This window comes from Mangifera indica, chromosome 2, assembly GCF_011075055.1.
Source record: "Mangifera indica cultivar Alphonso chromosome 2, CATAS_Mindica_2.1, whole genome shotgun sequence".
Taxonomy (NCBI): Eukaryota; Viridiplantae; Streptophyta; class Magnoliopsida; order Sapindales; family Anacardiaceae; genus Mangifera; species Mangifera indica.
In genome coordinates this window covers 2,121,528-2,138,205 of record NC_058138.1, presented here as the reverse complement: position 1 = coordinate 2,138,205, position 16,678 = coordinate 2,121,528, and the positions used below count along the sequence as shown (strand labels likewise).

Genomic DNA, 16,678 nt, shown 5'->3' with positions numbered 1-16,678 from the left:
CTTGGTCAAAGCTCGCACTGGTCTCAAAAAATGGCCGAATAGAGATACATATAAAGATCTCACATGTATCTCATTGATGTCAAATGATATTAAAGAGGCGCCAGATGTGATGGAATGCCCAAAGTTAGAGTCTTTACTATTGCAGGGAAATTCCAAATTGGTTTTCCCTAACAATTTCTTTCAAGACATGAAAGATCTTAGAGTTCTAGACTTGAGTAAAACTCAATTATTGCCATTGCCTGAGTCACTTTCTTTGCTAACAAATCTTAGAACATTGTGTCTTAATGATTGTGAGTTAGGTGACTTATCTATTATCGGGCATTTAAGTAAACTAGAAATTCTAAGCCTTAATAATTCTGATGTTAGGGAGATCCCGATATCTTTCAGTCAATTAATTCATTTGAGGTTATTAGCTTTGAACAATTGTGAAGAGCTTGCACGAATAGCACATGGTGTCATATCTTCTTTGTGTAAATTAGAGGAGTTGTATGTTTTAGAAAGTTTTAAGCATTGGGATTCCGAAGGAGATGAGGGGGGTTTGAGAAGCAATGCAAAGCTTGCTGAGTTACAATCTTTGTCTAAATTGACTAGCTTGCAAATTGCTATCCCAAACTTGAATTTCTTAATTGATAATGATGTGCCGTTCAAAAACTTATCAAACTTTGCAATAAAAATATGTGGTGTAGATTATTCTGACTTTAGAAGTTCTTCAAAAGAATATTCAAGAAAATTGTTGATGTCAAATGATGATAAGGTTATGATTTCAGGATTGATTAATTGCCTAAAGAATTTGGTAATTGAACAAACGGAATATTTAGAAGTACGCAGCTGTAAATCAATGGTGTATATATTTGATTGTGAAGTGCTTAAGGTGACATATGGAAAAACAAAGTTGCTTTCGCCATTAAAGGAACTATATTTGACAAATCTGGGAAATATGACACATATATGGAAAGGTGAAACTCAATACATAAACCTTTGCAACTTGAAGAGAATAAAATTACGGGTGTGCCCAAAGTTAGTTAAGCTATTTTCACAAGATTTATTGCAGAGTCTTATTTGTTTGGAAGAACTGATTATAGTTGATTGTGACAATTTAGAGGAGATTTTCATAATGAAAGAAGAAGAGGAAATAATACCACCAAGGAAAGATCTCACCACAGCCTCCCCAAGTTTGGGAAACTTAACTTTTATAGTTATTATGTTCTGCAATAAATTAAAAAGTCTCTTCACCCCCTCCATAGTCAAAAGCCTTGTGAAGCTCTGTAGGCTTATGATATATGAGTGCTCAGCATTGGAAGAAATAGTCACAAATGAGGAAGTATCATCATCATTAGCAAAGAAGATTGTTTTTCCTAGTTTGTCCGAATTGAGGCTTATATGGCTAAGTAACATTGGTTGTTTTAGCTCAGGCTCATATTCTATTGAATTTCCAGTTTTGGAGAAACTTATGATAAGAGGATGCCCAAATATGAAGATTTTTAGTTATGGAGAACAACTGACACCAAAGCTCAACAAAATTATAACAAATCTTGATGATTACAATGAAAGTCGATGGATGGGTAACCTTAACTCCACAACTGAGCAATTGTTCATGGAAGAACAAGTATGTGAATTAGATAATTGTTGATTATAAACAATTGTAAATATTTTTGAATAAATTGTATTGTCTTCTTAAAATATGTTTAGTTAGCAGTATGACATTAATAATCTAAAAATTGTGATTGGTTTTGCAGGAGAAAATCGCAAGGGAACAACTAAATGGTATGAATCATGTATCACTAATTCAATAACAAATTATTATTCTTGTTTGAGTAATTTAAAGATTTTGTATTTGTAATTACATCTTCGAATTTTGAATTCTTAAAAACACTACTTCTTTTATGTCTAAATCACAGAAGAAGACACTGATTTTGTCTAAATTACAGAAGAAGTAAAAGCAGAAAAGTGAAAAGGATTAAACACCAACTGAGACAATGATGAGATCGATGGAAAGCTAGCAGGGGAGACATGTTTCATAAGCTCGTTTAATCAAGCTTCTGAAATTCCCTCACTCTAAGGCCTACTTACTGATAAAAGAGAAGGAAAGTCCTGAGTTCAAACTCTGTCACTCTTGTAAAAATTTTTAATTAATTATTTAATTAAAAAAAAAAAAAGGAAGGAAGCAATTCTACGGGGGAAATTAGCGATAATTTTACAAGTATAGAGGGCTTTTGTAATTTTATTCAAAGTGAGGGTGCATGTGGGCGGATCTGGGATTTTTTTAGTATTATAAATTTGTTGTAACCGAAATGGTAGTTTTACCTTTATTTTTTCACGAACTCATCCCTACAATAACCTTTACTTAATGGCGAAGGAAGATCTTCTTGTTAAAATCAACGGCCTTAGGCTTCCCGTCGATACTATTTGTACAATATTTAGGTGTAAAATACTTTTTTCTTTCTTCAATGGCTTGATACCACAACAAAATAGTTTGTTTAGATTCACATCAGAAAATTGTAACAGAAAATGCAGGGGAGTACAGGGCATGGTATTGTAGCAGAAAAGGAAAAGCAGACAAGCTGAAGAGGTTTTAGATATCATTTGCAATTTATACTGTTGAATTTTTATTCATTAAATTTTTCCTAGAAATAGCAAGGAATCAAATCCTTACTCCAATATTGATAATTATGCATTATCAATATCACAAACAGGTGGGCAATTTGAGCATGGCAAGGTTGCATGCTATGGAAACTTAGCAGATGAGACACTTGTCATATGCTCGTTTAATTAAGGTACTGAACTCTCTCACTCTTGCTGATACAGCTCTAATGCCAATTTAATTTGTCATACTGCTACAATTCTTTTCTTTTTGAGCATCGATTATTAACAAAAGATTTATTTGGTTGAAATTTGTGATGCAAAATTTAGGGGAAAACAAGCTTGAAAACAGGTTTGTTAACAAATTGCCATCAATGTATTCTCATTATTACATTACTTGTAAGCTCAAATGACTTAATGATCCAATATAGAAGAAATAATCATTAACAAGAAAGGAGGAAAGGCGGATGTTTGCATCAACAGAGAGGATGGTGTTCCTAGCTTAAATAAGATCAAACTCACTTTGTTTCAGAAGAGGATTCACCCACAGTTCTCTATTTCTACAACTGGGTTAAGAATCTGTCTGCTGGAGAGAATATATTAGGTGCTGCTTCTGTTTTAGTACATTCTTTGATTGCTTGCCTGTAGTAAATTAATTTTTATATCATAAACCATTTCTGAGTGAGAATCATATGCCAGGTAGGATGCATATATATCAAGGCTGCCTGTTTCTATCATATGGGCCCTAGTATCAACAATTGGATGACGTGATTCAGAAAGCGTTGGAGAAATTACCTAAGGCTGATGAGGTGCATTTAAATTTCTGGAAATACTCTTCCTGTATATGATTCTTTTGCAGCACAAAAATCAGTATATGTATGTGTGTGTGTGTGTATATATATATATATGTTAAAATTTGACTTTTATATGTGGAACTGCAGGTAATGAAATTCTTTAATGCCCATGGAGTACCAGTCAGTTATGTTGAGAATGCTAGTGATCCATAAAAAGACCAGACAGAGGAGTGCAGAACTTGAAAAGCTGTGGATTCGGCAACAATCACACTCTAACAAGCCAGGTTTGACAGTAAAACCCAGTTTCATAAGTTTTAGATTCATCTTTTTTGCCTGCCCATAATTACGAGTACTGTCACAACTGTTGTTTATTGACTTTCTTGATCTCTAATATTTTTTTCCACCATTAGGTTGGGCACTATAATGTTTTGTTGGTTAATTCCTTGGAATATTCATTTCTTTCCCTTCTTTTGTTTTGTTAGTCCAGTAGGGCCTGTACAATGATTGAAGCCCGACAATGATGAAGTTTTCATTGAGCTCTGCCAGAAAGGTGTTAAGACTCTTCTTGTAGCTCTGCCAAAATGGATATCCACAAGGTTAAATTGATTATAGTATTTACAACTGCAGCTTTATGAGTAAGCACATAGTCTTGAAAAGATTGACATGGAGCACAGAGAATTGCCTCTTAAATGCACTTCAAAACTAGGGAAGTGTACCAGTTTTATATACACTTAAGATTTATGGATGTCTGATAGTGAAGACCTTTGATTGTGGATGTCCTCCTATCTTAATCAATGTTATGATACATCCATTGATTAAGATAGGAGGACAATGAATGCATAACCTGGACCCTACAGTATAAAGATTTGTTTAGGTATGTGAATTAATTAGTTGTTGATTGTAAACAATTATCATTTGTTTAATAAATTGTGTTTGAAAATAATTTTTACGCAACAATAGCTACTTTCGTCTTAAAATATGTTTATTTAGTTGGTTATAAACTGTCTAAAAGTCTGATTTGTTTTTCAGGAGAATTAGGAAGGTTCAACTAAATGGTATGAATCTTTTATCACTAAATAATTTTTCTTTTATTTTTGAATTCGAAGAAGAAGAAGAAGAAGAGACTTATTTTGAAATGCGTTATAAATGTGTGAATCATGTTCATCAATAATTTCCATTGATTTTTTCCAAAAAAAAAAAGGAATACCAACTATATATTTTTGATGGTGCATTATCTTTTTTTTATTTGGTTAACTTATTATGCATTGTCAATGTCAAAACACAGTTGGCAATTTAGCAAGGAGACTATTGTCACAATCTAGGTAGAGAAATTTCTACACTCTTGCTAATATGATATAGCTCTTCGGATGGGAAGCAAGTCTGCAATGGACTTAACGTTAATTTTACAAGTATGAGGGTCTTTTTTTTTAAATTTTATTGAAAGTAAGGGGACATCTGGCTGGCTCTGGGTTATCTTTTTAATATTTTTTAAAATATATTGCAACCTAAATGATAGTTTTACCTTATATTTATTTTTGCAAAGACACCTGCACAATTATCTTTACTTTTCTTGAAGGCCAAGGAAGATCTTCCTGTTAAAATCAAAGGCGTTAGGCCTCCTGTCGATACCATCTGCTGCAACCTTAACACTTTGAGTTCGACAAAGAAGTGCGCTCATGGCAATGGTATGTATGAATTCAATTGAATTGCAAATATTTATACTATTTGTACAATATTTAGGTGTAAAATGCCTTTTTCTTTCTTCAATGGCTTGATACCACAACAAAATAGTTTGTTTAGATTCACATGAGAAAATTGTAACAGAAAATGCAGGGGAGTACAGGGCATGGAATTGTAGCAGAAAAGGAAAACCAGACAAGCTGAAGAGGTTTTAGATATCATTTGCAATTTATACTGTTGAATTTTTATTCATTAAATTTTTCCTAGAAATAGCAAGGAATAAAATCCTTACTTCAATATTGATGATTATGAATTATCAATATCACAAACAGGTGGGCAATTTCAGTATGGCAAGGTTGCATGCTGCTGGAAACTGAGCAGAAGAGACACTTGTCATACACTCGTTTAATTAAGGCACTGAATTCCCTCACTCTTGCTGATATAGCTCTAATGCCAATTTCATTTGTCATACTGATACAATTCTATTGTTTTGAACATAGAGTATAAAGAAAACATTCATTTGGTCGAAATTTGTAAGGCAAAATTTAGGGGAAAACAAGCTTGAAAACAGGTATGTTAACAAATTGTCATCAATGTATTCTCATTATTACATTACTTGTTAGCTCAAATGACTTGATGATAAAATATAGAAGAAATAGTCATGAACAAGAAAGAATAAAAGGTGGATGTTTGCATCAACAGAGAAGATGGTGTTCCTAGCTTAAATTAGATGAAACTCACTTTGTTTCAGAAGAGGATTTATCCACAGTCTCTATTTCTACTACTGGATCAAGAATCTGTCTGCTGGAGAGAATATTTAGGTGCTGCTTCTGTTTTAGTATATTCTCTAATTGCTTGCCTGTGGTAAATTAATTTTTATATCATAAACCATTTCTGAGTGAGAATAATATGCCAGGTAAGATGCATATATATCAAGGCTGCCTGTTTCTATCATACGGGCCCTGGTATCAACAATTGGATGACATGATTCAGAAAGCGCTGGAGAAATTCCCTAAGCCTGATGAGGTGCATTTAAATTTCTGGAAGTACTCTTCCTGTATTTGATTCTTTTGCAGCACAAAATTCAGTATATATATTAAAATTTGACTTGCCTGGGTTGTGGATATCTGATGGGATTAATCTCTACAACTTTTCTTTGACTTTTATATGTGGAACTATAGGTAATGAAATTCTTTAGTGCCCATGAAGCACCAGTCAGCTATGGGCTTTTAGTACTGTTATTCAAAGTGAGGGTGCAGGTGCCGGATCTGGGATTTTTTAAATATTATAAATTTGTTGTAACCGAAATGGTAGTTTTACCTTTATTTTTTCACGAACTGATCCCTACAATTGCCTTTACTTTTTACTTAAAGGCGAAGGAAGATCTTCCTGTTAAAATCAACGGCCTTAAACTTCCCATCGATACCATCTGCCGCAACCCTAAAGGCTTTGAGTTCGACAAAGAAGTGTGCTCATGGCAGTGGTATGTGGTGCACTTTTTTCTTTTATTTTCTTTTATAATACTGTGGATTCTCTGTGTTGTTAATTTGCTCATTTTCTATGAATGCTGTGGATTTAGTTAGATTGAGCTGACTTTTCTATTAGAAATGAACTTTGATTTAATTAGTTGAAGATGGACAAAATCTGAAGTGTAATTAATTGATTTGATTGGATTTTTTTATCTTGTCAGAACAAAACAAAGTGAAAAAAGAGTTCAAAAACAGTAAAATCAATTTTCAAATTACTTGCCTATATGTTCAGCAACTTTGGGCTTCAATGGCATGGGTCCTTGTTATGCAGGGCTTGAGTTATGTTCTTATTATGGTGGCATATATGTGTTCAAAATTTGAAACAGCTGCCATTAGATGTTTCTCTTTTGTTTGAATAACAATGAGAAGAAGGAGAAGAAAAAACAGTGAAAATTAGGGGTGTTCAAAATTATCCGATAACCGAATCGAACCGATTTTTAAACTGAAACCCTAACCGAAAAATAGGTTATTCAAAAAATCGGTTCGGATACCGGTTCAAAAATATATAAAAACCGAATTTTCGGTTCGGTTACCGTTTTGCCAAATTTTCAAAACCGGTTAACCGAACCGAACCGGTTTTTAAAAAATCGAATAAAAATTTAATAAAATATTAATAGAATATTGAATAAATTTTCAAAAAATTAGAAAAAATAATAAAATATGATAATTTTTTAAAATTCGGTTCAAAAATCGGTTAACTGAAAATTCGGTTCGGTTAATTGATTTTTTCGATTCGGTTCAAAATCGGTTAATTTTTATATTGGTTCGGTTTCGGTTCATGATTTTTTTCAAACTAAAAATTCAGTTCGGTTCAAAAAATAGGCAAAGTGGTTCGGTTAACCGGTTTTGAACACCCCTAGTGAAAATTACCTGAAAATACATCTACTGAGACTTCATTCTGCAATGTGTACTGGTGTGAATCAGGTTCATCAATTTTTTATGAACACAATGAAATTAAAAATTAACTTAATATTGATTAATGAACTTCAAAGAGGCGATCTAATATCTAATAAATCGAAGTGAGAATTGTTTTTAATGTTCATTTCCTAGCAATGCAAGATCTTGGGATGCTTATAGATGAATTCAATTGAATTGTAAATATTTATACTATTTGTACAATATTTAGATGTAAAATACTTTTTTCTTTCTTCAGTGGCTTGATTCCCCCTTACCATAATCCCAACAAAATAGTTTGTTTAGATTCACATCAGAAAATTGCAACTGAAAATGCAGGGGAGTACAGGGCAAGGAATTGTAGCAGAAAAGGAAAAGCAGACAAGCTGAAGAGGTTTTCGATATCATTTGCAATTTATACCTGTTGAATTTTAATTCCTTAAATTTTTCCTAGAAATAGCAAGGAATAAAATCCTTCCTTCAATATTAATGATTATGCATTATCAAAATCACAAACAGGCGGGCAATTTCAGTGTGGCAAGGTTGCACGCTGATGGAAACTTAGCAGATGAGATCCTTGTCATATGCCAAATTAATTTGTCATACTGATACAGTTCCTTTCTTTTTGAACATAGAGTATTAAGAAAACATTCATTTGGTTGAAATTTGCGATGCAAAATTTAGGGGAAAACAAGCTTCAAAACAGGTATGTTAACAAATTGCCATCAATGTATTCTCATTATTACATTACGTGTAAGCTCAAATGACTTAGTGATCAAATATAAAGGAAATAATCATGAACAAGAAAGGAGAAAAGGCGGATGTTTGCATCAACATAGAAGATGGTGTTCGTAGCTTAAATAAGATGAAACTTACTTTGTTTCAGAAGAGGATTTATCCACAGTTCTCTATTTCTACTACTAGGTCAAGAATCTGTCTGCTGGAGAGAATATTTAGGTGCTGCTTCTGTTTTAGTATATTCTCTCATTTCTTGCCTGTGGTAAATTAATTTTTATATCATAAACCATTTCTGAGTGAGAATAATATGCCAGGTAAGATGCATATATATCAAGGCTGCCTGTTTCTATCATACGGGCTCTGGTATCAACAATTGGATGACATGATTCAGAAAGCGCTGGAGAAATCCCCTAAGCCTGATGAGGTGCATTTAAATTTCTGGAAATACTCTTCCTGTATTTGATTCTTTTGCAGCACAAAATTCAGTATATATTAAAATTTGACTTGCCTGGGTTGTGGATATCTGATGGGATTTGTCTCTACAACTTTTCTTTGACTTTTATATGTGGAACTATAGGTAATGAAATTCTTTAGTGCCCATGAAGCACTGGTCAGCTATGTTGAGAATGCTAGTGATCCATAAGACCAGATGGAGGAGTGCAGAACTTGAAAAGCTGTGGATTTGGCAAAAATCATACTTTCATATCCTAGGGTTGACAGTAAAACCCAGTTTCATAAGTTTTAGATTTATCTTTCTTGTCTGCGTGTACTGTCGCAACTGTTGGTTATGGACTTTCTTGATCTCTTATATTTTTTTTCCACCATTAGGTTGGGCACTTACACCAATGGTTGAAGCCCGACAATGCTGAAGTTCTCATTGAGCTCGACTAGAAAGGTGTTAAGAGTCTTCTTGTTTTTCCAGTCAGGTACTTGAATAGTTACAAACACAGTAATTTCGTAGTCGATATGAGCACTAAAATGGCTATCTGCAAAGTTAAATTAATTACAGTATTTACAATTGCAGCTTTGTGAGTAAGTACATAAAAACACTTGAAAAGATTGACATGGAGTACAGGGAGTTGCCTCTTGAATGCGGCATTCAAAACTAGGGATATGTACCAGTTTTATATATACTTAAGATTTATAGATGTCCGATAATGAAGACCTTTGGTTATGCAGAACAACTAACACCAAAACTCAACAATATTGTGATACATCCATTGGTTAAGATGGGAGGACAATGAATGCGTAACCTTAACCCTACAGTACAAAGATTTGTTTAGGTGTGTGAATTAATTAGTTCTTAATTTAAACAGTTATTATTTTTTTAATAACTTGTTTTTGAAAATAATTTTTACACAATAATTGCTATTGTCTTCTTAAAATATGCTTATTTAATTAGTTATAAACTGTCTGGAAGTCTGATTTGTTTTTCAAGAGAATTAGCATGGTTTAACTAAATGGTATGAATCATGTATCACTAATTCAATAACAAATTATTATTCTTGTTTGAGTAGTTATATTTTATAGTAAGTTAAAAATTTTTTTATACTTGTGATTGTATCTTCAATTTTTCCTTTGTTTTTGAATTCAAAGAAGAAGAAGAATCAAAAGAAGAAGAGACTTATTCTGCAATACGTCATAAAGGCGTGAATCATGTTCATCAGTAATTTCCATTGATTTTTTCCTAAAAAGAAAAGAATACCAACTATATATTTTCTTGATTGTGCATGATCTTTATTTTTTTTTTTGGTAATTGATAATGCATTATCAATATCAAAACGCAAGTGGCAATTTAGCAAGGAGACTCTTGTCATAATCTAGGTACTGAAATTTCTACACTCTTGCTGATAAGATATAGCTCTTAGGAAGGGAAGCAATTCTACAGGGGAATTAACGATAATTTTGCAAGTCTAAGGGTTTTTTTTTTTTTTAACTTTATTGAAAGCAAGGGGATATCTGGCTGGCTCTGGGTTTCCTTTTTAATAGTTTTTTAAATATATTGCAACCTAAATGCTAGTTTTGCCTTATATATTTTCTTTTTGTAGAGACACCCCCACAATTATCTTTACTTTTCTAAAAGGCCAAGGAAGATCTTCCTGTTAAAATCAACGGCAGTAGGCTCCCTATCTATACCATTTTCCACAACCCAACACTTTGAGTTCGACAAAGAAGTGTGCTCATGGCAGTGGTATGTGCTGCTTTTCTCTCCTATCATAACTTTTGTTACTGTTGTTTGTTAGTTTTCTCATTTTCCATCAATGTGGTGGGTTTAGTTAGGTTGAGCCGTCTTTTCTATAACAAATGAACTTTGATTTTATTATCTAGAGATTGATAAAATCTGAAGTGTAATTAATTGTAGTAGAAGAGCAGGAGGATTACCTGAAATACATCAACTGAGACGTGATTCTGCAATGCATACTGGTTTGAATCTTGTTCATGGAATTTTTATAATTAGAATCAAATTTAACATTAATTTTATATTGATTAAAGTTCATTTCCTACCAATGCAAGAGTTTGGCATGTTTATGTAATAATTCAATTCAATTGTAAATATTTATACTATTTGAACAATATTTGGATGTAAAATACTTTCTTCTTTTTTGAATGTCTTGATGCCCCCTTACCATAATCACAACATAGTTTGTTTGGTTTCACATCTGAAAATGGTAGCAAAAAATGCAGGGGAATACAGAGCATGGAATTGTAGCAGGAAAAGAAAAGCAGACAAGGTGATGAGGTTTAGATATTTTTTGCTATTTATAGTGTGCTGAATTTTGATTCATTAAAATTTTCCTGGAAATAGCAACGATCAAAATCCTTACTGCAATATTAATGATATGCATTATCAATATCACAAACAGGTGGGCAGTTTCAGATTGGCAAGGTTGCACGCCAATAGAAACTTAGCAGAGGACGCACTTGTGCTTGTTTATGTAGGTACTGAATTCCCTTGCTCTTGCTGATAAAGCTGTAATGCCTATTTAATTTGTCATACCGATATTGATACAGTTCTCTATCTCTACAACTGGGTCAAGCATCTGTGTTCTGGAGTGAATGCTTCTGTTTTGTATATTCTCTAATTGCTTGCCTGTAGTAAATAAATTTTTATATCATAAATAATTTCTGAGTGAGAATGATATGTCAGGGAAGATGCATATATATCAAGGCTGCCTGTATCTATCATACGGTCCTAGTATCAGCGAGAAGGTTACATGAAGTCTATGGCTGAATTTATTAAGAAAGAGTTAGAGAAGTTCTCTAAGCTTGATGAGGTGCGTTAAATTTCTGGATTTATTCTTCTTGTATATGATTCTTTTGCAGCACAAAATCAGCATATATGTTAAAATTTGACTTGCCTGGGTTGTGGTCATTTGATGGGATTAGTCTCTACAACTTTTCTTTGACTTTTATATGTGGAACTTAAGATAATGAAATTTTTTAGTGCCCATGGAGTGCCAGTCAATTACGTTGAGAATGCTAGTATTCCATACAGAAACCAGATGGAGGAGTGCAGAAAGTTGAAAAGCCAAGGATTTGGCGACGATCATACTCTGGCGTACCAGATTTGACTTTAAAACCAATTTCTTTAGTTTTAACTTCCATCTTTCTTGTCTGCCTTGAATTATGAGCGCTGTCTTACTTATCCTCATCATCAGGTTTAATTCCTACAGTTGTTAAGTTCTCCCAGAAAGGTGTTAAGAGTCTTCTAGCAGTTCCAGTCAGTTATATTACTAAGGACTAGTTCCAAAAATAGCAATTTCGTGTGTCGATACAAGCACTAAAATGGCAATCTAAGGAGTATTTACTATTGCAGTTTTATGAGTGAGCACATTGAAACACTTGAAGAGATTGACATGAAGGCTCTTGAATCCGGCATTCAAAACTGGGGACATGTCCCCGCCCTCAACTGCATGTCTTCCTTCATCACTGATCTGGCAGATGCAGTACTAGAAGCCTTACCTTCAGCAACTGCTATATCTTCCTCAAAGAATATCTCCAATGAAGATGACAATGACTTTGTGAGATATGCTATCAAGATGTTCTTCGGTTCTATATTAGCATTCTTTTTGCTTCAGTTGCAAAAAAATGATACTTGCATTCAAGAATAATCTCCTTTAAAGGCGATTTAGAGTAGTATGACACCAGATTTTCAAAAAAGTAGAATAGCAGCTGAGTATCATATGAACTGGTGATTTCATAGTTTGATCAAAATGGCATGACATGCCAGGGATTTTGTTTGCTGTACATGAAAATGGGTAGCTTTTATGCAGTGAAGTTATTCTATCTTAGATGTTCTTTCTAATATTATTTATGTGGAAACATGTTACGATTTAAAGTGTAAAATATGGACCAAATGTAAAATATGAAATTTGGATCCTACATCAGAAAATATGAGTTCCTAGTATGTGATTTATATGATTTTTTATTATGCAATCAATAACTAGGTGTAATTCTTCTTAAATCGTGTAATTTCGTATCGGAGTCATCATTATATCTCTTAGTTGCAATCATGTGTCGAATGCACCTCAAAGTTGAACTTGATTGTGTAAAATCCCTTATGCTTGAATTTAAGCATGAACTTGATTGAACTGAGTTGACAATCTAGCTCGAACTAACTCATCTTAAATTTGCCCCTATAAGAGAGTATTAAAACAAATACTCGCACCTATAATTTAGGCAAGCTTCATTCGAGGCATTGTTTAAAACCCGAACCAAACCAATCGATCAAACTAGTTTGGTTGGGATTTGATGGACAATCTAGTCTAAGTCGATGTTTAAAATTTGATTAAACATTGGACAAGTAAATCATGTTGAACAAGGCAAACCACATCAAGTCATGGTTCGACTGTTGAGTTCATTCGGTCAAATCCTTATTTTGTAAAATTTTACAATTGTTCAAACTTAAACTACGTGTGATTTGTAAATAATATGCATGATACACCATTAGACCACAATATTGTTTAATTAAATATTATTATAATATTTATTTATTCTATCACTAACTGAACAATCAAGATTTAGAGCAGCCCCTAGACCGGGTCAAGGTCCACTATGAGTCTAAAAACATTGATTAAGCAACAGTTTTCCTTCTATATTCAAGAGAACAGCCAGAAAATATTAGAATCACATGACACAATTTCTAAAATATATACAAGCACAAGCACAAGAAAGGAGCTTTCACTTCATTTTTTGCTCTTTGATGAGAGAATTTTTTCAACGTCTGGAAAGGATGAGCAAGCCAACGACTGTTAAACATGAAGCACCAACTATGGAGACAACAGAGGCAAATGCATAGACAAGATTTGGAAACGTGAAATAGTTTTGGATCCTCTTCAAACCTTTGTCGACAAGTGAAGCCAGCGCTGCTGCTCCGGCAATTTGAAATGGCCTGGTTACGTTGTTCCCAGTCCACATCAAGATAACAATCTGAGAATTGATGGTGCACACATAATATCTCCATATAATAGTCAAAAGATAGGTTAAATGAAAAAAATTAGGCTGATGCCATGCGGGTGGTGTTTGCCAAGTTATGTGATGGCTGAGACACAGGATTGCAAGGGAAAAAAAAATGCTTATTTTTATGACGTCGTGATGTTGCTGTCAACGTATGGCTTTCATCGGGTTAAGTCGGCAGTTGATCCGTAAACCAACATATTTGGGGCTAGTTTGACCAGGGTTCATCCCAATTCAAAACCCATACCAAGTGTGAACCATCTCCCAATCGAATTAGCAGCCAATTGCCGGTTGAACTGACAGGTCAGGTATGGTTGGTAAACCATCAGAGAAACTTTAAATAGATAGAGATGTTTTTTTTTTTCTGTTGAGAATAACTGAGCCTGAATGAATGACTTTGAAACTATGTATAAAAAAGTAGAGCTTTCAAGCAACAAATATCGAAAGTGAAGTATTTCATACCCCTAAAAGTGCCTGGAGATTAGCGGTCGGGTTCTTGCCAGAACTTTTGTCATAGCCAAGGAATGCCAAGACAAAGAAAGTGGTATATGTAACGCCATCAAACAACCATTAAGCTAGCAATGCAGCAAGCCCAAGCTCTGCAATCTTTGAATTGATTTCAGCTGAGTTAGCCTGGTGAAAACATAAAGAAAGATTCAAATACTATGTAGGTTGTCTACAACATGTAGCTAAGGAAACAAAACTTCATTTCACCGTAAGTTCCTAAGGAAAAACATTGTCAAAGTTTTGGCCGTTCCCCTTTTCTCCATTATTTTGGAGACAATTTCCAAAATCTTTAAGAACATGCGGTTGTAACCAAAACACATTTTGATAATTTAGGACTCATAGATTATTTAACTAATATTTTATTAGTATCTTTAAACAATATGAGATATTCATACATATTCAACACCTCTTTTATGTATTGTAGATGTGAAATTTCTCTAGAGGTATTATAGTTATATTTTTCAACTGGTATTAAATGTTTTCAAAGTCTCAAATAATCACAAAGAAGTTCCCAATTGTTTTTGCATAATGATAGAAAATATTAAATTATTAAAAAAAATTGCAATTTTAAACATTTATTTGACACATAGAAACTTAAAGAATCAATCTGAATTTTTTATTTCTTGGTGTGTGCACAAGAATATTTCTTGCAGGCTCGGAGACTTGGAGAGTACTCTACTGAAAATGATGAAAGTTACCCATAAAGGGAGTACTTATATGTCAAGTACTCTACGTACTAAGCAAAAGTTCGATGCAATTCATCTCCTTTTGGTCTTCTGGATACGAAAAAAATTTCTGCTATTCAATTTTCTGGCTCACTTTTGATGCTGCCAAGACTTGTACGTCAGCAAACAGTCATAAAACTCAGATTTCTTTAACAAATTTAACCGTGTTCTTCATGCCAAAGACCTGGAGTGGAGTTCTCCATTACCTCTCCAACTACAAATGCTTGTATCTGGTCCCCTGTTTGAACCCAACTGTAACCAGGATTTTTCTTTGCCCCTCTTGACTTCATCAATTCCCTAATCTTGTTTGCCTCATCCCATTTCCCAGCTTCTGCATACATGTTTGAAAGAAGAATATAATACCCACAATGTTCAGGTTTCAACTTAAGCAAATGCTCAGCTGCCCAAGACCCCAACTCTATATTACCATGGATTCGGCATGCCCCAAGCAAAGCACCCCATATATTGGACTCTGGTATGATGGGCAAATTTTTTATAAGTTCCACTACATCTTCCATAAGGCCAGCTCGTCCAAGGAGATCAACCATACAAGCATAGTGCATTTGTGTCGGCTTAATATTCTGAGCTTGCATTTCCTCAAAGTATTTCCTTCCTTTTCAACAAATCCTCCATGGCTACAGGCTGACAAAACTGCAATATATGAAACTGAATCATATTGCACTCCACTTTCCCTCATATTTTCGAAGAGATAGATAGCCATGTCCAAATCACCAAGCATTCCATAACCCAAAATCATAGTATTCCACGAGGCTGCATCTTTATTTGGAATCCTCACAAAGATCTTGTCATCTATATCAATCCGTCCGCATCTGGAATAAAAGTCCAAAAGTGAATTAGCAACAAAGAGGTGTGTATGAAAAAGCTTTCTTGTCACGACTGCATGGATCTCTTTCCCTTGCTTGGTTGCAGCTAATTTTCTACAAGCTGATATAGCACCCACAAAGGAAACCACATCATGCATCATACCCATGAGACCCATTTCTGAGAATAAACTCAATGATTTTGAGCAATCACTAGTTTGTGCATAGCTTACTATTAATATATTATAAGATATTTCATCCCTACGAGATATGTCAAAAACACTTTGAGCCAGATCTAAGCAGCCACATTTTGCATACATGTCTGTCAGAGCATTCGTGACAAACAGATCAAGGTTGAACCCCATACGGATGGTCACTGCATGGATTTCTTTTCCTGGACGAAGGAAGCCAACTCGTGCACAAGCTGGAAGAACATTCGTCAAAGTGACAGAATTAGGTATCTCATTATGTACTGACATTGCTCTTAATAGCTCCAGAGCCGCTAACTCTTGCCCGTTTTGAGTAAAATTAGCAATCATGGCATTCCAAGTAACAACGTTCTTTACAGGCATATTGTGAAACACAGAGGAAGCTTCAGATTGATGGCCTGATTTTGCATACATATCAATCATTGAGTTGGCAACAAACACATCAGATTCAATGCCCATTCTTAAACAGAACCCATGGATTTCCTTTCCTAACCCAATATATATAAATAGTGTGCTTATGGCAGTGGTATGTGCTGCTTTTCTCTTCTATCATAACTTTAGTTACTGCTGTTTGTTAGTTTGCTCATTTCCCATCAATGTGGTGGGTTTAGTTAGGTTGAGCTGTCTTTTCTATAACAAATGAACTTTGATTTAATTGTCTAGAGATTGACAAAATCTGAAGTGTAATTAATTGTAGTAGAAGTAAGAGTAGAAAGATTACCTGAAATACATCAACTGAAACTT

At 34.0% G+C, this 16,678-nt stretch overlaps 1 protein-coding gene and 3 long non-coding RNA genes across 4 annotated transcripts in view; all 4 read left to right on the top strand.

Moving 5' to 3' along the window:
- The window catches only part of LOC123201663 (probable disease resistance protein At1g61310), a 45,223-nt gene that overhangs the window by 1,487 nt on the left and 27,058 nt on the right, over positions 1-16,678 (top strand). The gene's annotated exons all lie outside the window — the stretch shown is intronic.
- On the top strand, positions 2,402-5,468 carry LOC123209311. The gene is made up of 8 exons (XR_006501033.1): positions 2,402-2,569; positions 2,694-2,774; positions 3,522-3,658; positions 3,857-4,248; positions 4,404-4,429; positions 4,951-5,059; positions 5,199-5,262; positions 5,387-5,468. It is a non-coding gene; the product is annotated as an uncharacterized LOC123209311 (long non-coding RNA).
- On the top strand, positions 5,648-6,298 carry LOC123209312. Its single transcript, XR_006501034.1, has 3 exons — positions 5,648-5,875; positions 5,971-6,080; positions 6,236-6,298. It is a non-coding gene; the product is annotated as an uncharacterized LOC123209312 (long non-coding RNA).
- On the top strand, positions 6,468-12,452 carry LOC123209306. The gene is made up of 11 exons (XR_006501028.1): positions 6,468-6,537; positions 7,817-7,871; positions 8,113-8,183; positions 8,265-8,434; positions 8,530-8,639; positions 8,793-9,141; positions 10,264-10,406; positions 10,901-10,947; positions 11,080-11,155; positions 11,364-11,490; positions 11,661-12,452. It is a non-coding gene; the product is annotated as an uncharacterized LOC123209306 (long non-coding RNA).